The following is a 20692-nucleotide window of genomic DNA, read 5'->3' as shown; positions in this document are numbered from 1 at the left end:
TTTTTTTTTTTTTTTGGTACCAGGAATTAGTTCTCAGGATCTTATCCTTGCCAAGCAGATGCTTGTGCTGCTGAGCTATATTCCTGGCTCCATTTCTTTGTTCCTAATATTATAATGTACATATTATCTGTAATTCCTCATTTAGCAACCAATGCATTTGATGACTGAGTCATAGGCATAGAACTCAGTTGTTAAGCAAAGAATGCCTGTGACCTACGATATTTTAGACATACTCATTAAACATATTGTGTAATAAAGTATTCATGAAAAGACAAATGTCTTCAAATGTGTGTATTATTTCTATAATGTCTGATACTGGGTAAAAATAAGCTATGTGACTCTTTGATATTTGAGGCATATGAGGTTGATTTTTGGCCTCAATATGCAGTATACATATGGTTTCCCTGTTCTGATGAAGAAGGAAGTGATTTGGAGTGTTTTATGAGACCTGTTGATCATATAGGATACAAGTGGAACAGCTGTGCCAAAGGGCCAGAAAAACTTAGCACTGCACTCTTTTTATTGAGCTCACTTCTAAGGCTTCCAGAAGTTCCTCAAGTCATAATAAAACTGATTCATTTGGAATTAAATAAATTCTTAGATATAAACAAACTCTCTGGAAGTGATGCTACCTTTGAAACATTATGATATGTAGGAATGTCTCATATCATATGGATACACATATTTTCTCCAACTTCTAAACCACAGGAAACAGTTAATTATCACAGTTTTTCTCAGATTGTGCTTGTTTTATGTGTTTAATTTTTATCTTGCACTCCCGGCTAGAAGCTCCTTTCTTACATGCTTCATATATCTTTTTGTCTTCCACAGTATTTACTGCCGCGATGGACAGAGCAGTGGCTCCATTAATTCCAGTTTTACTGTCAAGGATATTTGGCATTTCCAATGATTTCAGAGTCAAGCAGGTTCAGGGTTCTGTGATACCTTGTTAGTAGTGTTTTAGTTTCACTGGTCCTTTGCAGTGACCTACAGACGCTCCTTCATGAATGAGCCAAAATTGCATGTTCAAAACATAATTTCCAGCAATATCAACTGTGTGATCAATGTAACCTTGGAGAATTCGTGGGAGCTACTAAGGTGCCAGGAAAAGGCATATGAGGAAATACAGGAATAGACACTCTAGGATTTGCTAAAGATCACATCTAGATTGCATCTGTTTTCGAGTTATGATTATTGACGAACATTTTCTGTATCATTGCTATAGCATAAGCTCACCTTGATTTCCTGATGACTAATTTTCATCCCTGCCTTCTCTGTCATGTGAGGGATCAGTATTGCTTGAAAACGGTGATTTTTTTTGTGGTTACTGTATTTTTTTTTTAAAGGTTATTGAAGAGCATGTGTTCCTAAGGAAAAAAATCATTTTCACTGAACTATTTTGATAAGATGATGTCTGATACAGGTATTCCTTATTTAACAACCTGTTTAATCATTGTTCAGAGTTATGACCCAGGTACACTGTTGAGACTCACGACCTACTAGTGAACTTATGACCCGTCTGTTTATTTTGTGCATTTCTGCACATCTTGTTTGTGGAGCCTCAGTGTCTGTTTTTCTAGATCTTGTTTATGCAGTATACAGAGCACACTATGCTTTGCTGGTCATGCAATGCTGGAGTCACATGTTGTGTTGTGCATTACAGTACTGCATGTAGCACAGTTATCAAGTTGGAGTTTCCCCTGATCATTTCTTTGTTCTGAATATTGTAATATACATCTGTCTATAATCCCACATTTAGTGACCCAGTCATTTAATGACTTAACTGGAGGGATAGAACTCGGTCATGGATGAGGAGCAACTGTTATGGGAGTTGGGTCAAGGGAGAGCAGCGTGAGGAAAAAGACAGTAGACTGGAAAGCCAGAGGTGCTCACCACAGGGACCAAGCATAGGAGAAAAGGAGATGTGTAGAAAGCTGTACTGCATGTTATATATTGGTAATTACAACACTCTTACTTCTTTATACACTGGTGCTTTGTTATCACGGCCTGAAAGTGATCCTCAACTATAATGGGGTTTTTTTTTAAGCCAAAACATCATTTTGGTCAATTCAGATTATTTTTATATGTTGGTGTTTACTTTTATATTCACCAGGTTCAATCCTCAGTTATGCTACAGCCATTAAGAGTTCCCTATGTAGAAAAATCTATTCATTATGAACACATTTATTGCTTCATTGAGTTGCCTATTTAAAATGCAGAGAACCACAAATTAAATGTAGTGCTTTTCCATTTTGAAAAAAGTAGATGAATGGGTACTATTTTCCTGAATACATCGTATTTGTCTTACATAATTAACAGTCCACATTCATCGGCTAACAGATGCTAGCCCCTGCTTGTTTTGATATTTGTTCCTCGCTGGTCATTATTGAAAGCAGTACCTCCTAAGACTTGAACACACCATGTTCTGCATCGGGGGAAATAGCAAGACAGCTGCAGCAGAGACAGTTGCTAGCGGATGAGGGGCCGTGTCAGTTAAGTGACTTCCAGAAATCTAATAACTCAAGGTTAAATTATGCAAAGAAGAAAATAATTTCTTCATTGAAATTGTGAAATAAAATATCTCAAATATTTTTAATATAAGATAAATCCATTAAGTTAAGTATATATGGATTAAAAAAAAAAGTATATCTGAATTCCAGGTATAGAGCCTCTGCTAAATATTATATCTGAGAAGGCCATATACACCATCGGTTCACCACCACTGATTTAGGATGTGATGCCTTAACGGAAAGATCTTCATCCTCAATGCCAGCGAATTTCAGGCTCCCAGCTCTTCCATGTCTGTAAAGAAAGAAGCCCCTCCTTTCTCTCTGACTGTCCCGTCCCTGCTCCACTTCAGTTCTTCATTTGCTTTGACTCAACTTCCACTCTTCCTCTGTCTCAGGCTCTCTAAGGATATCTCTAGAATCATTTTTCCATGAAGCACAAACTTCCCTATGTCCTACCTGGCAAAACATTGAAACTGCTTTTTTGCTTTAATTGAGAGCTTTACCCACTTGCTCTTTGGTGAGAACCCTGCTCCGCAACCTGGAGACTCTCACTACCCACCATACTGCACTTCCCACTCCTTGGATCATTCTGCTAACTGAGTTGCCTTCTGCATCCACTTATCATCCTCCACACTCCTGAATCACTTCCTGCTTCCCTCAGACTCAAAGCCTTACTGTCATCAAAGCCATCCAGTGCTTCAGATTGTCAAGTTATTTAATTTTCTTAATTCTTATAATCTTCATCTCATTTGCTTTAGCTCTCTGTTCCATAGCTTATGCCTGGACTCTTATGGAAAATGCACTGTCTCTGAAATCATATGTTGGGCCAGTGAGATAGCTCAGCAGTCTAAAGCACATGCTTAGGCAAGCTCAGGGACCCCAGTTCAATCCCTGGCACCACATGCCATGCCAGCCCCGCCCCCAGTGTGGGCTGAGCAGGCCACAAAATAAATAAATATAAAATAAAAAATAAAATAATCTTATGTTCAAATAACTTTAATGAATCAGCATCTCTTTTGAGTAATACACAATATTGGGTAATACAGATGGTAGTGGTCATCTGTATGTTTCTAGTGTGATGTCGCTGTAGGGTTTAGGTAGAAGGAGAAGTTGCATATATACCCAATGTGCTGAATTTGTTGTTGTTGTTACAAAGAGGTATTGGATTTCTTTGATTTTTTTTTTTACATATGTGAGATGTTCATATTTGTTTTTCTCAATCTGATATTTGCAACATTAAGTACTTTCTCCTTTTCGTCTATTATTCTAAAATTTCTTTTAGTTTAAGGTCAATACTTTCTCATATCTTCTTTGTCTCCTTAATTTTCGGTTTTTGCCTGCCTTTAAAAAAAATCTCTTTATATTATATAATGAAAAATTTCCTCCATTCTGACTTCTAGTTCATTAATTTTCTCTTCAGCTGTCAAACCTGCTAAATATTATTTTTATTTTAAGATTTTCAACTGTTTTTTTTTATTTCTATCTTTTCACATTTCTCAGTGTTTTGGTGTTACAGTCTTGCTTAATACCTAGTAATCTTCCAGTTTTGACTTTGAGGATCTTTCTAGTCTTTTTTCATAGATGTCCTGTTATACAAATTTCCTTAGATATGAATGGCCTCGTTTACTGGGCTGCTTTTAGCCATTTTGCAAGTCTTTGGATATGTTGTAATTTTCTTTCTCCAGAGCTTATCTTCCCTATGTATTTGTAATGTAAGAATTCTCTGAGGAATTTCAAGATTATCTTAATTTTATGCCCCTGAGTTCCTTAGCTCTGAAATAAACATAAGGTAAGCGTACATTGGGAGTCCAACTACAGAGAAGTAATTTCTATGCCCAGAAATATACAGTGCAGATTCATTCTGTGTAGCCATCTCATTTTATTTATTTATTTATTTATTTATTTATTTATTTATTTGGTAATGAGTCTCGCTACACAGCTCAGACTCATAGTGATCCTCCTGTCTCAGCCTCCACAGCGCTGGGATTACAAGCGTGTACCACCACGCCCAGTTTCAGGATCGAACCCAGAACTATAGGATCCCCTTTTTTGCCAGGTAGGTGCTTAGACCACTGAGCTATCTCTTCAGCCCTCATCTTCATTTCTAATCATAGGTAGTTTAGGACCTTGGCCCTAACTGGAAAAAATGAAAAGAATCTATTGACCTCCTTATCTTCTTCACTGCTGGTATTCACGGGCTATTCTCAGTATTCCCATCTTTTCCCTTGGCAGATAAAGAAGGCTTTGACCCCAAGTCTTTCCAGTACCTGCCCCACTTCCAGTCTTCCAATGGCCGCAGAGCTATAGTTGTCACTATTAGCATAAGTTTATCTTTCTTTTCTATTTAGAGTTGTTTTTCTTTCTTATTCTAAAAAATGGTTCTATTAATTAGTGCCCCAGCAGAAAATTGGATAGTATTAATTTTAGTGAAGGGAGTATTTACAGAAATAAGGCAGCAGTAAAGAATCCTATGGGGTCATTTGAAGAACCCAGAGATTAAGAATCTCGGGAAGCCCTTACCATTCCTAGTACTAACAGGAAGGGGAAACATTATTGCAAGAGTCCGGGGAAAGCTGGAGCTATAGAGGAAGGTCACTCCGTGGGGACTGGGATGGGAGGTGTAGCCACTGCTAGAAGGCAGGCCTGGGTCAGGGAGGAAACGAGAAGCAGTAGTCCATCTTGTCTTCCATCTCCCTAGCTTGTGTCTTCTGTGGACCAAACCCAACTAGATAGTCTGCAAGGGAGCCCAGGCAATGTGGTGAATGTGCACGTGGAAAATAAATAGATTAAGACTTACGGTGCTTAAATGTTTTTTTAATACTATTTCAATATGTTGCAGAGAGCTTCGGATTTATCACAGGTATTTCCGTCATGTTGACTGTAAGTCTAATCCGTACTCCACATTTACACTCCTAAGATTTTAGGGTGTAGGGCAAAGGTACAAATAAAAACTCTCACTATTTGTCTATATATTTAAAACTTATAAATCAAAGTAAACTATTAAATCTGTCTTATCTTCCTACTCTGACAATATACTTCAATAATGAGCTGAAAGATAAAAGGGCTAATTGAGAATTCAGTTCCTTGGAGACCCACACAGCATCGTGGCATGGGGGAGCCCTGGCCTCTGGCCCCCAGCCCTGCTCAGCATGGTCAGTAGCCTCATATGTGCTGTGTGGACCCTGTCTTCACATTTGAGCTTAATTACATCCCCTTTATACAACCACCTTTGTGCAGAAGAGGCCTGCCCAGCTACTAAAAATGGGCACAGGGCTGTCAGGGAAGGTAACTCTAGGGTCTCAGGTACCTGGAATATCTTAGCAGGGGCCATGTAGACAGTGCATGGGCATGTGCCCTCATCCTGCATACTCCTTGCTTTATGAAGAAGGATACAGGCACAAGAGGCCAGAGCAGAGCCCTCAGCATTGCAGGCCCAGGGCAGGGACCCTTGTAGCCTAGTGCTGAGCCCATAATAAATATTTGGTTGTAAGTTTTATCAGTTTCACCAAGACTGGCAGTCTCTTTTTTTCTTTCTTTTTTTGTGAGGAGGATGGTACCAGGGATGGAGCTGGGGGTACCAGGAATCGAATTCAGGGCCTTGTGCTTGCCAGGCAGGCAGGTGCTTATGCCACTGAGCTATCTCCCCAGCCCATAGACTGCCAGTCTCTTGCCTCCTGTCGGCTTCTCTCAGACTGTAAACTTCCATGCTCCCCGCTCTTCGCCCTCTACCTGTGGAGACTGTGGTCTGCCACACTCTCTCTGGTCCCCTCATCAGCCTAGGCAGGGGACGCTCCCTTCAGCGTAAACCTGGAACAGCCCAGCTGTCCGTTCTCTGGCTTCCTGTGTCCTTGGATGCCGAATGCCTACAATATAAGTAGTAGGCACATGAGCTCTTGGCGGGATCTCTGCTCACCTCTGTTCTCTCAGGCTTTTTCCACATCAACACTTCAGAGCTGCCCTGGCTTCTGTCCCACCCCCTTCCGGGTCACTCCCAGCATATCATCTTGTGTCTATTTCTCAAGTTGAAGTCATTGAAACAAGAGATGTGTTTTACTTTCTGTTTCCCTCCAAATCTTACTTTACCCACCGATGAAGAGGATGAAGGTGATGGAGGTTGGTGGCAACTTCTTTTCAGCAGCTTTAACCATTGATTGGCTGCCACTTCCCACCTGGGGCTGTGGCAAAGGTGCCGCCTCCCCTGAGCTCAGTCTCAGACAGATCCTTCTGCACGGCTCCCTTGGACCTCACTACATCGGTGCTTTTCTTCTCAAGCCTTGCATCTGAGTTGCAGTAACTTCTCTGCTTAATCCAGACCCCGTCCAGTCCATGTGATCTCATTTTTGCCCCAGTACCTCTGCCCAGTTGCTCTGGCCAGGCTCAACAACTTCCTTTTCTGCTGCTAAAACCAATGGATTCTTCGGTCCTTCTCTATAGTATTTGCCATTGTTGAGCCTACCTTCTGAACCGGCCCTTTGACCTTGAGCTTCTTACCCTCCCTGCTTTCCTGACCAGCTTTCCAAGTCTCCTTTCTTTCAAATGTTGTTTCCTCAGATTTGCCCTAGGTTGCTTCTCATCTTTCTCATTAAACTCTCAGGGTCTTCCCTGTAGAAGGTGCTCCATCAACATCAAATTATTCCTGCAACCCCAGCTGCTGGTTTCCAATTCAAGCAGTACACTCAAAAGTCCTTAAAAGTTGAAGCAAGGAGCAAACTTTTTGAAGGATACACATTTCCAATTATAAATGATATATTACTTATTGCAACTAGAGTCCATTGGGGGAAAAAAACCGTAAGAGCTTATTTCAGATCTAATATGGCTATATGTTAGCAACAGAAATGATGTAGCTATCTTATTAGAAATACAATAAAGAGATTGCTTAGCAGCTGTCTCCCTATACTATCAGTTTATTTTTCTCCATAGTTCTTGGCAGAGAATCTAGAAAAGAAAAACAAAATGCTTAAGCCACCCTGTGTTCTCCTAGACTAAATGATGTCTGCTGTTCTAAGAAACCAATTTTAAAACATAATGTGTGTTCCATGATTATTGAAAATAGAACATTTTCAAAGTTTTTTTTTTTTTTTCACCCTGGAGGTACTTGATTAAATATTATGGCCTTTCTCTTCCATACCTCACAGTGAAGTTTCTGTTGGTTCCAGTCAATACAGAACTTCAGCACCAGGCCACAGCCATGTTAGATCTTGCAACCAATTTTGAAAAAGTCAATCAAAAGAGAACACTTGAAGGCTCTGCTCATTGAGACAAGGAGACCCCCACACATAGCATATTCAGTTGTTTATTCATCATTTGTCCAACAAACAGCTATGTTAATTAGCATTATTTAGAGTAGATATTCTTTGATGTGTAGGGAAAAAATGCCTGCCAAAAAAGAAGCAGATCCTTTACTACTTCATTTGATTTTTTATCTGCTAAGATTTCTTCCCATGACCTTCAGACTCAGCTAGTCAGAACTTCCTATTCTGTGGTCATGGGGTCTTAAAGATCATGCTGTTGTAATTTCATCTGTCTCTGCCACAGTCAACTTAGTAACAGCCTTCATCATGTTAGCTTTAAGCCTCTACCTAAACAGTAATTAGGAGGAGAGACAGTTGTCAAAATTAAATCAAAAGTCAGGGTGCTACTACCTACTGATTTGCACCCTTCACATTTTTTACAACACAAGTAACAATTTAAAAAGTGATAACTGCTTTAATTTTTGCTGATATCCAAGAAGATGGGTATGACTAAAACAGACAGCTACGGGTTCCATGAAAAAATTCTATTAATGCTCTTAGTCCTCTGGCGTTATCTGTTTGCCCAGCATAATACAAGGAAAAACTGATTTGGTGGCTCACCCAGAGTTAGAATTCAAGTGTATTTAACCGTGTGAAAGTCATTATGTACCTACCCGAAGCATAAATATATACTTGGTCTGAGGGCAAGCCCATAGGAGTCATGAGGCTTGTGGCAAATGGGGAGCTCCCCAGTGACCTAAAAATGTCACCATCTTTTAGGAATTTTACACTGTACTAGCCAAATACAAATGTGCCTTGTGATCCAGTGTTGCACATGAGTTTTATTTTAATTTTTATTGCTATATGTTTACAGTACATAATGATTATAGTTGGATTTTAGGTCTCTGAATTATGCCTGTTATTTATTTACTTTTCCATGTGCCCTTTCTTTTTCTTCTGCTGTCCTTTGCCAGTCCCCCCATTTCAAATGTGATGATTCAGATGCTGTCTCCAACAAAAGCAATAATAAAAAAAATTGCTATTTCATTTTAAAGAATGTTAACAAAATACGTCTGTTGGAAAGAATTTGCGTATGAACCTGTCATCATTTCAAGCACTTAAAACATCTTTTATAATGTTTTACATTACACTCATAATACATGTCCTTTGTTTAAAACTCCTGACAAATGACAGCTAACCAGAGAGGATTTCCAGTTGTACCAGATCATACCCAACATTCCAGTCTCAGCCATAGTTTCTATCACCATTTGGGTGATTGAGACCATGCTAAATTTAACATATCCAAGTGCATTCAATAAATGCTATCACCATCTACCTGTTGCCTCAAGCTATCTAAACATTTTCCTTGAATCTTCCCTTTCCTCTGTCCATCTGTCTTAGAGTGTGGATGTGGAATGGCTCTCAAAGGCCCATTTATTAAAGATGTAGTCCCCAGCATGGTGCTGCTGGGAGGTGGTCAGACCTAGTTTTAAGTCACTGAAAGTGTGCTCTCTTCTTTTCCTTCCTCACATCCTATCCAGAGGTGAGCAGATTTGTTCCACTGTGTGCTACCCACCATAATGTTCTGCTTTGCTACAGAATCAAAAGCAATGGGGCTTACTGATTGTGTACTAAAACCTCTGAAACCATGAAGAAAAAGAAGCTATGGTGGACTGCCAACTGGTTGTCAACTTGTTTCCCCCAGCTAAACTGAGCTAGCATGGTGTTGGTTGTGGGAGGCCCACCTGAGGAGTGTTGCCAGCAGCATTAGAGGTAGAACTGGAGAAGGTATTAGGAGGCTGTTAGGGAAGCTGTTTGGAGAAGCTTTTAGGAAGCTGTTGGGGAGCTGTTTGGGAGCTTCTGGTTCTCTCGGGCCATTCTTCTGGAGGACCTTGTCATGCTGGCTTTCATGATGAACTCGGCTGTTCTCATTGGAGAAGGTGCTTAGGACCTCTTTGTTGCTGAAAATGGCTATGGTTCACACTGGGGGAGCTCTGGTCCTCACCTTGAGCATCACTTCCTGTCCCCGGAGGGGAAGGTGGTGCACTACCCAGTCTCCTAGGAAAGCTTGTCACATTGACTTTCCTGATGAGAACTTAGCTTTCCTTATTGTTGGAGCTGATCAGGACCTCACTGTTACTGAGGATGGCTGTGATACTTTTTTGGGATCTCTGGTTCTTCAAGCATTGCTTCTTGTGTCCAGTTCATTTTTTATTTGTTTGAGACGGTCTCACTCTGCAGTTTGGGCTGGCCTTATGCTCACTTTTGTAGACCCCAGGCTGGTCTTGAACTTGCAGAGATCTTTCTGTCTCAACCTTCTGAGTGCTGAGATTACAGGCATGCACCACCATGCCCGGTTGTGGGCGGCGGGGGGGGGGGGGTACAGTGGGTGCCAGGGATCTGGGTCCTAGATGGCATGCCCAGTCGGAGCTGGGATCGAACTCAGGTCCTTGGGCTTGCTGGATAGGTGCTTATGCCTCTGGAGCTATTTCCCTGGACCCATGGGTCCAGTTCAGATCCCTCAGCCTGCTAGTACAGATCATTCATCCCACCGGTGCAGACTATTTAGCTTCCACCACTGACCTTTGGGCCTTCCCAACACACATCCATAAAACAGGCCTGCATGAGACATTGTCATGTGCTCTAGGCCTCCAGTTGGATTCCTGGGAGGCATTGTTTTGGGCTCTAGGTCTTTAGCTAGACTCATGCAGGACACTATTGTGCGACTGTGCTCCTCAGCTAGGTTCTTTTATGTTTAGTTTGTAGACAGATTTCCTATACTTCTTTTTTGTATATGATTCTTCAGGTGACTAATACAAATAATCTAAAATGTGTTCTGTTTTATGTTGTTCCCCTTGCAAAACTACCAACCACAACATAAGCCTTCACACTTTTGATATTGATTCTCAGATATTTTTGCATGGCAATGGGAAGCTGACTAATACCTCCCTCAACCCTAAATCCCTAATGCAGTCCATCAGCAAACACCTTGGTTTCTCTAGCCACAATATCTGCAGCAATGCTATTCGAAGTATAGCCTGCAGATTGGTCTTTGCCAATGAACTGTTTGTTACTGGTGCATAAATTATAAAGTAGGTATAGAAACTGGAATTCATTGGAAGCTTTTATAAGCAATTTGGCATCAGCATCATGACCATGTTTACCATGGTAGACTCATCTCATTGAAGAGTATAGACACTTTGATACTGGTGAATCAATTGGTCATACAAGTTGTATGACAAATAATCATGTGCCACTGAGCATGTTACATATTTTATGACTGATTGGTTGACTATCCTGAGCATATAAAGATCTGTGAAAATGGAAGCATGATTATATTTATAACTTAAGCTTTAATTTTTAATCAGAGTTTTCCATTTTATGGTTTAACATTATTGGCTAATTAGGACAATAAAATTTATATTTTTAATTTTCACCTTCAGTTTGCTGAAGTAGAAACAAGCTTCCAAGGCCTTTTTGTGTGAGAAATACTCATCTTTCCTGAGTATGGCAGAAGGATAAACCAAATGGTGGTGATGGGCATGATCCTGAAGAAACAAAGGCCCGCCCAGCATTCTTGGTGCTTTCCTTAGGTCTGTGACCCTTCACGTGCTGGGTCTGGTTTATAGCTATAATTAATGGTGATGTGCTTAAAACAGGATTTTGTAATTTGTGGAGATGTATAGGTTACTAAGCAAGGAAAGTATCAAAGGGTTTGAGCTGTTTACTTATAAAAATTAGGTTAAAAGCCACAAGAATTTTTTGAAAGAAAGAATATTGGATTAAAAGGCTAATAGAAACAGATGTTCAGTATTTCACAGATAAACATTAAGGTTTTATAGGCTTTTTAATAAGTAGCATTTCAGCTTGCCAAGACTAAAATCCATACATAGTTGCTGAGACATTAGTGAAAGACTACATTAAAGGTAATTTCTTAGAAATGTTGGTTGAATCTGCAGCAAAGAGGTAGCTCAAGCACTACCTTCCACTTCCACCATAATTCAGTAAATCCAGGGGCTGGCTAATAAAATGGAAGACTAACTCACGGAACAATTACATCTAGCAACATTTTTTTTTTCCATTTCAAAGTGGTCGTTTCACTCACACTCCTGTTTATGTGCAATTTGAACATGATGGTGACATGAAGGAATAGGTTTTAGCTTTTCAACCTTGTTGCTGACAAATATAACTAAGTCTGCACTGGGTATGAAGGATTACATTGTCAACAGATGTAGCTTAGACTTCAGATGTTGTGTAAGAGTATGTTCTGATGGTGCAGAAAACATTCTGGAGCAGTTACTGTGATTAAGGAGCTCATACCAGAATGTCAGTCTTTGTCTCCCAGGAGAAAGTCCTGTTATGAAAAAAAATGCGAGTAGAGATGTGCAGTGGGTTTAGCGTTACACTGAACATTGTTGAATTAGGTAAAAAGGCTCATGAGTTAAATTCTAGATTATTCTCACGTTGAATGATATTATAGAAGCAGATCCTAAACAGTTGCTGCTGCATCATGATGAACAAAAGGCAAAAGTGAGAATGTTTGAACTGCAGAACAATTTTTAATGTTTCTACAAAAGAGTTTGGTTTCAACTTGTTGAAGATATAACTTGATATGCAGGATTGCTTATTCATCTGATATCTTCAGAGTTTTTAATGATCTTTATGTTTCCATGCAAGGGAGAAGTGTGACAAGTTTTTAGTGGCAGATAAGATCAAAGGACAAAAAGAAAATTTGAAGCATAGAAGAATAGTCTACAGGTTGTCATGACACATTCTAAAATTTCTCAGCATAAGTGACATAGGTGCTGATTTTGATACTGCATATCTGTGAAGGGCTATCACAAACACCTTAAAGTTGGATAAAGCATTTTAAATTTTATTTTCCATCAAAGGAAGATTTATGTCTAAAAATTCATGGATTCAGAATCCATTTCTTTCATCAAAAATATATTAAATCTAATTATAACTTAGATGATACAATGCTGGAACTGACTTCTACTGAAGGATTGAAGGACTTTAAAACACAGCACTTGCTCCATTTTAGATAAAAATGTTAAAAACTGAGCTCACTGAAATTGCTCTAAAATCTCTTCTTCCACTCAATTTTGTGAGACTGGTTTGTTTCATATTATTTTTAAAATAAAACACAGAAACAGTTCGGACATACTGCATCCCCTGCAAGTAGTCTTCCTGACATTACCTAGGTTATATAAATCGTCAGAGTCAACGTTAAGTCAACTTATCACATTAAGAACATTAAACAGTGATATGATCTATGTTCACCCAAAGTGTTCATATAGTATTTAATGTGAGATTTCAATTTTCACATTCAGAAAAGTGAAAAATTGAATACTGAGCTTATGTATTAAGTGCCTACATGTATACTTTCAGGGGAAAAAAAAAACACCTACAGTTTTCTAATTTTTTTCTTTCTTTTCCCATATTATGCTTCCCTTGGAAATCCTGCAATACAATTTCTTGTTAACATACTGATACAAAGCATAGCTTATTTCCCTCTTTTTTGCTTTGGTTTTCTAATAATTCACTTTCATCATTTTCATAAAATATCAATTTACAATGGACTAAAAAATTATAAAAAGTAATCTTTTTCCATAGAGAATTTGAGTAGCATAGCTTTATAGGTCTTAATATAAAGTGAATCTTTTCTTCAAAAAAATCCCTTTGAAAAGAATTAGCTATTTCACAAAGCATTTTCTACCACACACACTTTTAGTTGCTTTATTTTGAACAAGAAAAATAGTAGTTGAGCCTAAAATAACCTTGGTCAATATCAAAGTTTGGTGCTTACAGAGGTCACCTGATGAAATTGACAGAAAAACAACAAAAGCAAAGAGAAGGAGAGGAAAGAAATTTAACAGAGATCTGGTTCTTATGCCTAGTGTTATAAAATCATAAAGTCATTACATATATTTGGTATGCTGATAAACAAGCCTTTAAAAATCACCTGTAAAAGGAAAACTCTTAACTGGTTACATACTAGAGTTCACAAATATACATCTCAACTTGAAGGAGCAGAAAAAGCTGTTATAATGCTATAGAAATGCCTACTAAATGGCTGTCTTATTCCATTTAGTGTTGCCATAACAAAATGACTGAAACAGGTAACTATATAAGTAAAAGATGTTTATTTGACTTTTATGGTTCAGAGCCAGAAAAGTCCAAGCCCTACTACAATCTCCATGTGGCAAGAGGACATTGCGTGGTGGAAACACACATGAGCTTTGCAAGTAGCAAAAGTAGAAGAGGTCAAACAGGTAGGGCAGCTTCCCTTCATAACAATCTGCACTCGTGAGAACTAGTCCATTTGCATGAGACCCTATCCCTGCCCTAAAGGTGGGCATTAATTCCTTCTGAGGGTAATGACCCTGACCTGTTTACCAGCCATGAAACCCCACCTTTTAATACCATCATGTTGGGGTCTACTCTTCAAGCCCATGGCTCTGGGGCACAAGCCACATCCAAACCATAATAGTCACTTTAGGAAGCATGCAACCTTCATAGATTTGAAGATGATATTGTCTGGAAGAGAGTTTATGTTTCAATAAGTGATAATAAAAGTGTTTATATGAAGGATGTATGACAATAATCAATAAAATTGCTTTGTAAAACACAGTAACAGAAAAAGCTATGTGAGTTGGTTACTGAGCATTGCACCACCCTTCTGTATTCTGCATGGTGAGATGGGGACCATGACTCTGAGAACAACATTTCTCCTTTAACAGTGACCTCTTCTTTCTTTGTGGGGTGCAGAGGATACCAGACAACTGGAGGAGAAGCAATGGTCTTTTCTGTCTACTTGTACTTCCTGTGAGGTCACCTCATTAGCAGTCCTCCTGCTGTCTGCAGCTGGATCTAGTTTTCCACTTTTTTCTACATTGAACTCCATTATCAGCATCTGGGTTCCAGCTTCTTAGGACCTTCCTGCAGCCATCCAGGTCCTTATAACCTCAGTCTCATCCCTTTGTTTCTTCTGCCATAAGGGTAGAGGTTCTGGGTATTAATGGTTGCTGCTTTTTAACAAAATTAATCTATTTTTTGTTTAATTTTTAGTCTCCCAGTATCTAATCCACTTCTTGCATGAAACTCTCTTTTTAATCTCTACTGTGATTTCTGATATTCTAATTAGATCTCAGCTGACATATTAAATGGTACCAGGAGTGGGAGTGGCCCCAGATGGTCAAGGAATGGTTTGGTTGCATTTGTGTACCTTGAGTGCTGTGCTGAGCAGCATTCACACAAAACACAAAATGGAATGTTAGTCATCTGTGTCATGCTGTGATGTCATCGTTAATCAAACCTTCTCCTGCGGTTGACTGTGATGAAGTCCTAAGGCATTTAACTCGAGGGATAAAGTGACTGCTGAACTTAACTGTTATAATAGTAGTGGTGAAGTCAGAGAGTAAGAGACATGATGGCTGGTAAAGTCTCTGCTTAGTGAAAAGAGAGTAATGAGCCCCAGTCTTAAACACACAGCGCAAGTCATATATGGCAAACCTCAACTCTCCCATGTCTCTTCAACCCACAGCCCCTAAACCGTCTTCTTTTACTCACCTAGTTTCCAAGTTTCAAGTTTCCTTTCTTACAACAGCCAATTTTATCTTACAGTTTTCAAGGTCAGGAGTCTGGAGAGCTTGCTGTTTCTACATAGGGTCTCAGGAGGTTAAAACCTAAGTGTTGGCTGGGTGGCAGGTCTTATCTGGAACTCATGGGAAAAATCTGCTTCTAAGCTCATTCGTTTTGTCAGTAGAATCCAATCTCCTGCAGCTGTAAATGAAGCCCTCATTTTCTTACTGGCTGTCAGCCAGAGCCTGCTCCGCCAGTCCCTGTCATGCCTACATTTTTTACTCTGAGCTCAAAGCAGCAGTGGTGTATCAGATCCTTCTTGCGCTTCATGTCTTTTTGACCTCTTCTGCTACCAATTGGAGAAAGATATTTACCTATGTGATTAGATTACACTTCCCTGGGTTATCCACCTAGATATACAGCAGTCCCAAGAGGGATAGCTCATCATCATTTTACATTCAAGGAATAATCATGGAGAGTATCCCTAGAAATTTTGCTTACAACAATTACAAATGTTATAATGTTGAGTCTCAGGATTTTGATATCTTCATGATGTCAAGATTTTTTTTCAGGTAGTTTGTATGCTTATTTGAAGGTCATCTTGATATTTTCAAGACTTGTTTATAAACTGGGTTAAGATGATCCTGCTCTTACTCTGTGACTGAGCCAGTTCCATCCCTGAAGGATGGCCTTCCTGATGTCCATGGAAGAAGCTGTGTGCTCAGTGGAGTCTCTCTGTTTTCACTGTGCACTCCAACCTGTGCAAGCCCTGTCTGCACTATCCAGGTTGTTTAGCTGTGAGTTCTTTCCCCAAGTTTTGAGGTTCTCACATGTCTTTCCATGGCATATTTGGGCAGACTGGAGGCAGATTCCTGGAGTTCTTTCTTTGCACAGCTCCTTCTCTGCAGTACAGAGCCCAGAAATTCCAGACCTAAGACTTCGTCTGCCCCACAGCCAGAGTCGGGAGAGCAGTCCACACCCCTCATACACCCCAGGGCTGAAAGTTACAGGCTATTTGTCTGAAGAATTTTAACTGCACCTTCTTTTAATTATCACCATGTCTCTGCAATTCTGATTAATCAATGATAAAATATTCCTGCCTGGGGGCAAAATGCAAAAAACAACTTTTGTTGGCCGGTTGCTCTAAATAATTTCTGAGGTTCCTTTTTAATATGTTTGTGTCTTAGTGACTTTTTTGTTGCCAAGACAAAATGCCTAGCACTCAAAGTCAAAGGAGAAGAGGTTTATTTAGCTCACAGTCCATAATTTACTGACTGTAAGGCAGGGTGGTGTTACAGACAAACATCATGGAGGAGAAACAGTTCATGGCAGGCAGAAGGTAGCAAAGCAAGCGAGAGCCCTTAACAGCCTCCCTCTACCTTTTTATAGTCTGTGTAGGCTTATGGGATAAGGGTGGTGCCAAACCAATCAGTGGACTGATTTAGTAACCACACACCTTTAATGCCAGCATGATACACTCTAGATTCAGCCACCTCTGAAAAAGCCCTGTGACACAGGAGGCTTTGGGAGGCATCTAAACACAAAACTGAAAATTTTTCAAACTTTAAACTGTGCTAATTTCTTTGCTTTTCTAAACAGCTCCCAAAGGCCAGCAAGATAGCTCAGCAGATTAAAGCGCCTGCTTAGGCAGATACAGGGGTCAGGGGAAAGAAGGTTTGATCCCTGGCATGCTGTGCCAGCCTTACCCCTAGAGCTTGCTGAGACGGCGATTGAGACTGGGTGCACTGGTGCATGCCTGTAATCCCAGCTCTTGGGAGGCTGAAAAGTAGGAAGGATCACTACAAGTCTGATCCGTGTAGTGAGACCCTGTAGACCCTGTACTTAATATAAAATAAAATAAAATGAACAGCTCCTGATGCTCCTTTTAAGGATATGTCTAAAACAGTTGAGAATCAGTTGATTGGCCTGGTGTGTGGTATATGTACCCATCTCTTCAATACCAAAAACTGCAGAGTCCAAACAAGAGACTCAGTGTAAAGAGGGATAACCTAAAGGTTGTAAGTTAAAGAAACAACTTGAATGGTTGAATTCTGTTATCTCAATGTCGCCACTTAAATTTGCATTTAAAATGTAAAGTAGTAGTAAGCAGAGCAAGAAAGGTGAGGTGCAGTATTTGTGTTTGTTGTATGTAAGTTTTACTTGACACCTGGACTATTTTACTAAATTTGAGTAACATTTTGGAAAGTGATACTTATTTTCCATTGTAAATGATTTACTTCAGAACAAGAGCATAATTCAGGACATAATGATTATCATTGATGATCACATGATTATTTCTAAGAATAATTTTGTCAAAAAGAGAGAAGGATATGAAAAAAGCCTATTGCCTGTAAAGAACATCAGGACCTCAGCACTCTGAGCTCTGCTGTCTGTCCTCTTGGCCCAGTGACATCACCGTCTTCTGCTCCCATCCCTCTTACCTATGCCTCAGTGCAAACAGGGCCTCTGGGTACAGCCAGGGCTCTCTGGGGCTCACTTCACCCATTTTCCCTTTGTAGATCACAGGCCTTGCTCTCTATTGTCAAGACCCTGAAAGTGATTTTTTTTTAATTTTTTTAAATTTTATTTATTTATTTGTGTGTGTGTGTGTGTGTGTGTGTGGCCAGCTCAGCCCACCAGGGGGCGGGGCTGGCTGGCATGTGGTGCTGGGGGATCCAACCGCAGTCCCTGTGCTTTGCTAAGCTTGTTCCAAGTAGGTGCGTTAGACCACTGAGCCATCTCACCAGCCCCGAAAGTGATTTTTTTTTAAATAGTGTTTTTCATTGTTGATGGCAGAGGGCTAATGTGATGCCGTCTGTGTTAGGTTTAAATGTTTATATTCCTGCACCCTGAATTTGCTTATGAGTTCTGCATTACACTAAAGCTGTACATTAGAGTTTTCCAGTGATACCAAAACAGCAGGACAGCATGAGCAATATAGCTCAGTGACACAAGTGCCTGCCTAGCAAGCACAAGGTCCCGAGTTCAATTCCTGGTACCAAAAAAAAAAGGAGGGGGGGCTGGTGAGATGGCTCAGTGGTCTAAAGCACCTACTTAGAACAAGCTTAGCAAAGCACAGGGACCACGGTTCAATCCCCCAGCACCACATGCCAGCCAGCCCCGCCCCCTGGTGGGCTGAGCTGGCCACACACACACACACACACACACACACAAAATAAATAAATAAAAATAAAATATTAAAAAAAAGAAGGAAAGAAAGAAAAAAGAAACAGCAAGATACATTTGTAGGGTGAGAGAGATTGATTTTAAGGAAACGAATTATGTGATTCTAGGTTTAGCAAATTCAAAGGCCACTGGGCAGGCTTCAGGCTTCCGGCTAGACACTGAGGTAAAAGTTAATGATGCAGTGGAGGCAGAATTGCTTCTTTTTTGGGAGACCTCAGTCTTTGCTGCTAAGACTTTCACTTGATTGGTTGAGACCCGTCACATCATGGAGGTCAGTTTGTTTCATTCAGATTCTATTGATTGAAGTGTTAATCATGCCTAAAAATTATCTAACAACTGTTTCATTTTTACCCTAAAGACTGACACCATAGCCTTGTTAAATTGGCAGAGAAAGTCCAAGGCCCTGGAGTGATGCATAGCCATTAAAGTCTAGCAAATAAGAGACTGGATTTTGGAATAAGGAAATACTGTTGGAAATATTTCCATAGCTCACGGGAGTTAACTGGATAATGTGGACAGTGTGCGAGTCATTAGAAATGGAAATAGACATTGCTGGGGGACAGCAGCCTACCAGCCTTTGCTAGGGGAACACATGGTGTAGCCTGTCCCAGTGACAGCAGAGAATTTCAGAGCAACTCAGGATAGCAGCTCAGGAAGAAATGGTAGGACCTGAACTAGGCAGTGTCCTGAGTTGGCAGAGCCAGCAGGGTGAGCCTGGCAGCGGTGGGAAGGGCTCAGGATGGAAAGAGGCAGAATCTGAATATTTTGTTGGTGAATTTAGTATTTAAATTTCTTTTTTTACATTTGTTTCTCTTTTTAGCCCTAGGACTTCCCAAATAGGGGCACAACTCATTCACACCCCTTATCCCTGACTTTGCTAAGGGTGACTTGTGTTTCTCCATAGTGCTGTGGGTATCTCCATAGTCTAGGCATGTGTAATCACAGGTTTTGTGTAGTTGCAATAACGTGTAGTTTGACATTCTATCTACTTGGTCTGGTATGTGTTATGCTTAAAATGATAATCATAACAAATATATTCCTGTTGTTGGACATTTAGCTTTGCTACTAGATTTTTGCTGATGTATAAGGTGTTGGCATACATTATTTTCTACCTACAGCATCTTAGACTTTTAATTGCAGTATAACTGGCATACAAATAAACTGCATATATTTAAAGAATGCAATTTAATTTTTGGCACACTACTTTCAAATATTGAAGCTATCTGTCTCATTCTATCTTACATTCCTATAACAAAATATCTTATCTTGGGTAATATATAAAGAAAAGAGTTTTATTTGGGTCATTATTCTGGAAGCTGGAAAGTCTGAACAGCATGGTGCCGGCACCTGGTAAAAGCCTCTGGCTGTGTCACAACATGGCAGAAGAGTGGAAAGACAACTGGCCACGAGGCTAAGCAGTGGAACGGCCCTGGTCTGTACAAGCTCTCTCTCTCTCTAGAACTAGTCCAGTCCCAGGAGCTCTCATCCACTTCCTGGAGATGAGCAGTCATCCCATGTGGGGTTGGTGCTGTTGTAATGTAACAGTATTGGCCTCACTTCTTAAAACTTGTACTATCTTAATACCAGCACCATGGAAACTCAACTTCCAGGACATGAGCCTTGGCTGAACAAGCCACAGCAATGTCTATTTCCATCAAAAATGTCCTTTGTAACCCTTGTGATTATTCTCGTTTCCCTGCTGCTTCCTGCCTCCTTGCTCCCCTTTCACAGAAAACCATCAAATTGCTTTCTTACAGTACAAATTACTGTCCATTTTCTAAAACATAAATTGAATTACATAGTATACTGTGTTTTCTTTTTTTGGTCTGGTTTCAGCATAAGTACTGTCCCATGCGATAACATGTATTAATAATTCATTCCTTTGAAATTGCTGAGTAGTATTCCATTGTGTTAACTACCACATTTTTTCTCATTGACATGTGAATGGATATTTGGGTTGTTTCCAGTCTGGGATTATTGCAATTAAAGCAGCAGTGAACATCAGATACAAGTCTGAATGGATGTTTGCTTGCCGTTCCCAGGGATATACAAGGGGAATAGCATGCCATGACCCTATGGTAGGTGTGTATTTAATTTTAAAGAAACTGCCAGGGGCTGGAGAGATGGCTCAGTGGTCTAAAGCACCTACTTGAAACAAGCTTGGCAATGCACAGGGACCGC

General features: G+C 40.0%; 1 protein-coding gene and 1 pseudogene across 1 annotated transcript in view; one reads left to right on the top strand and one right to left on the bottom strand.

The window, feature by feature from the left end:
- The window catches only part of LOC105742733, a 33284-nt pseudogene extending 26626 nt beyond the window's left edge, over positions 1–6658 (bottom strand).
- Efcab11 (EF-hand calcium binding domain 11) overlaps positions 1–20692 on the top strand; it is a 192723-nt gene that overhangs the window by 148137 nt on the left and 23894 nt on the right. The gene's annotated exons all lie outside the window — the stretch shown is intronic.

The sequence above is a fragment of the Octodon degus genome, unplaced genomic scaffold, assembly GCF_000260255.1.
Source record: "Octodon degus isolate 3935 unplaced genomic scaffold, OctDeg1.0 scaffold00070, whole genome shotgun sequence".
NCBI lineage: Eukaryota > Metazoa > Chordata > Mammalia > Rodentia > Octodontidae > Octodon > Octodon degus.
Note: the sequence above shows the minus strand (reverse complement) of the source record. Positions and strands in the feature narration are given on the sequence as shown.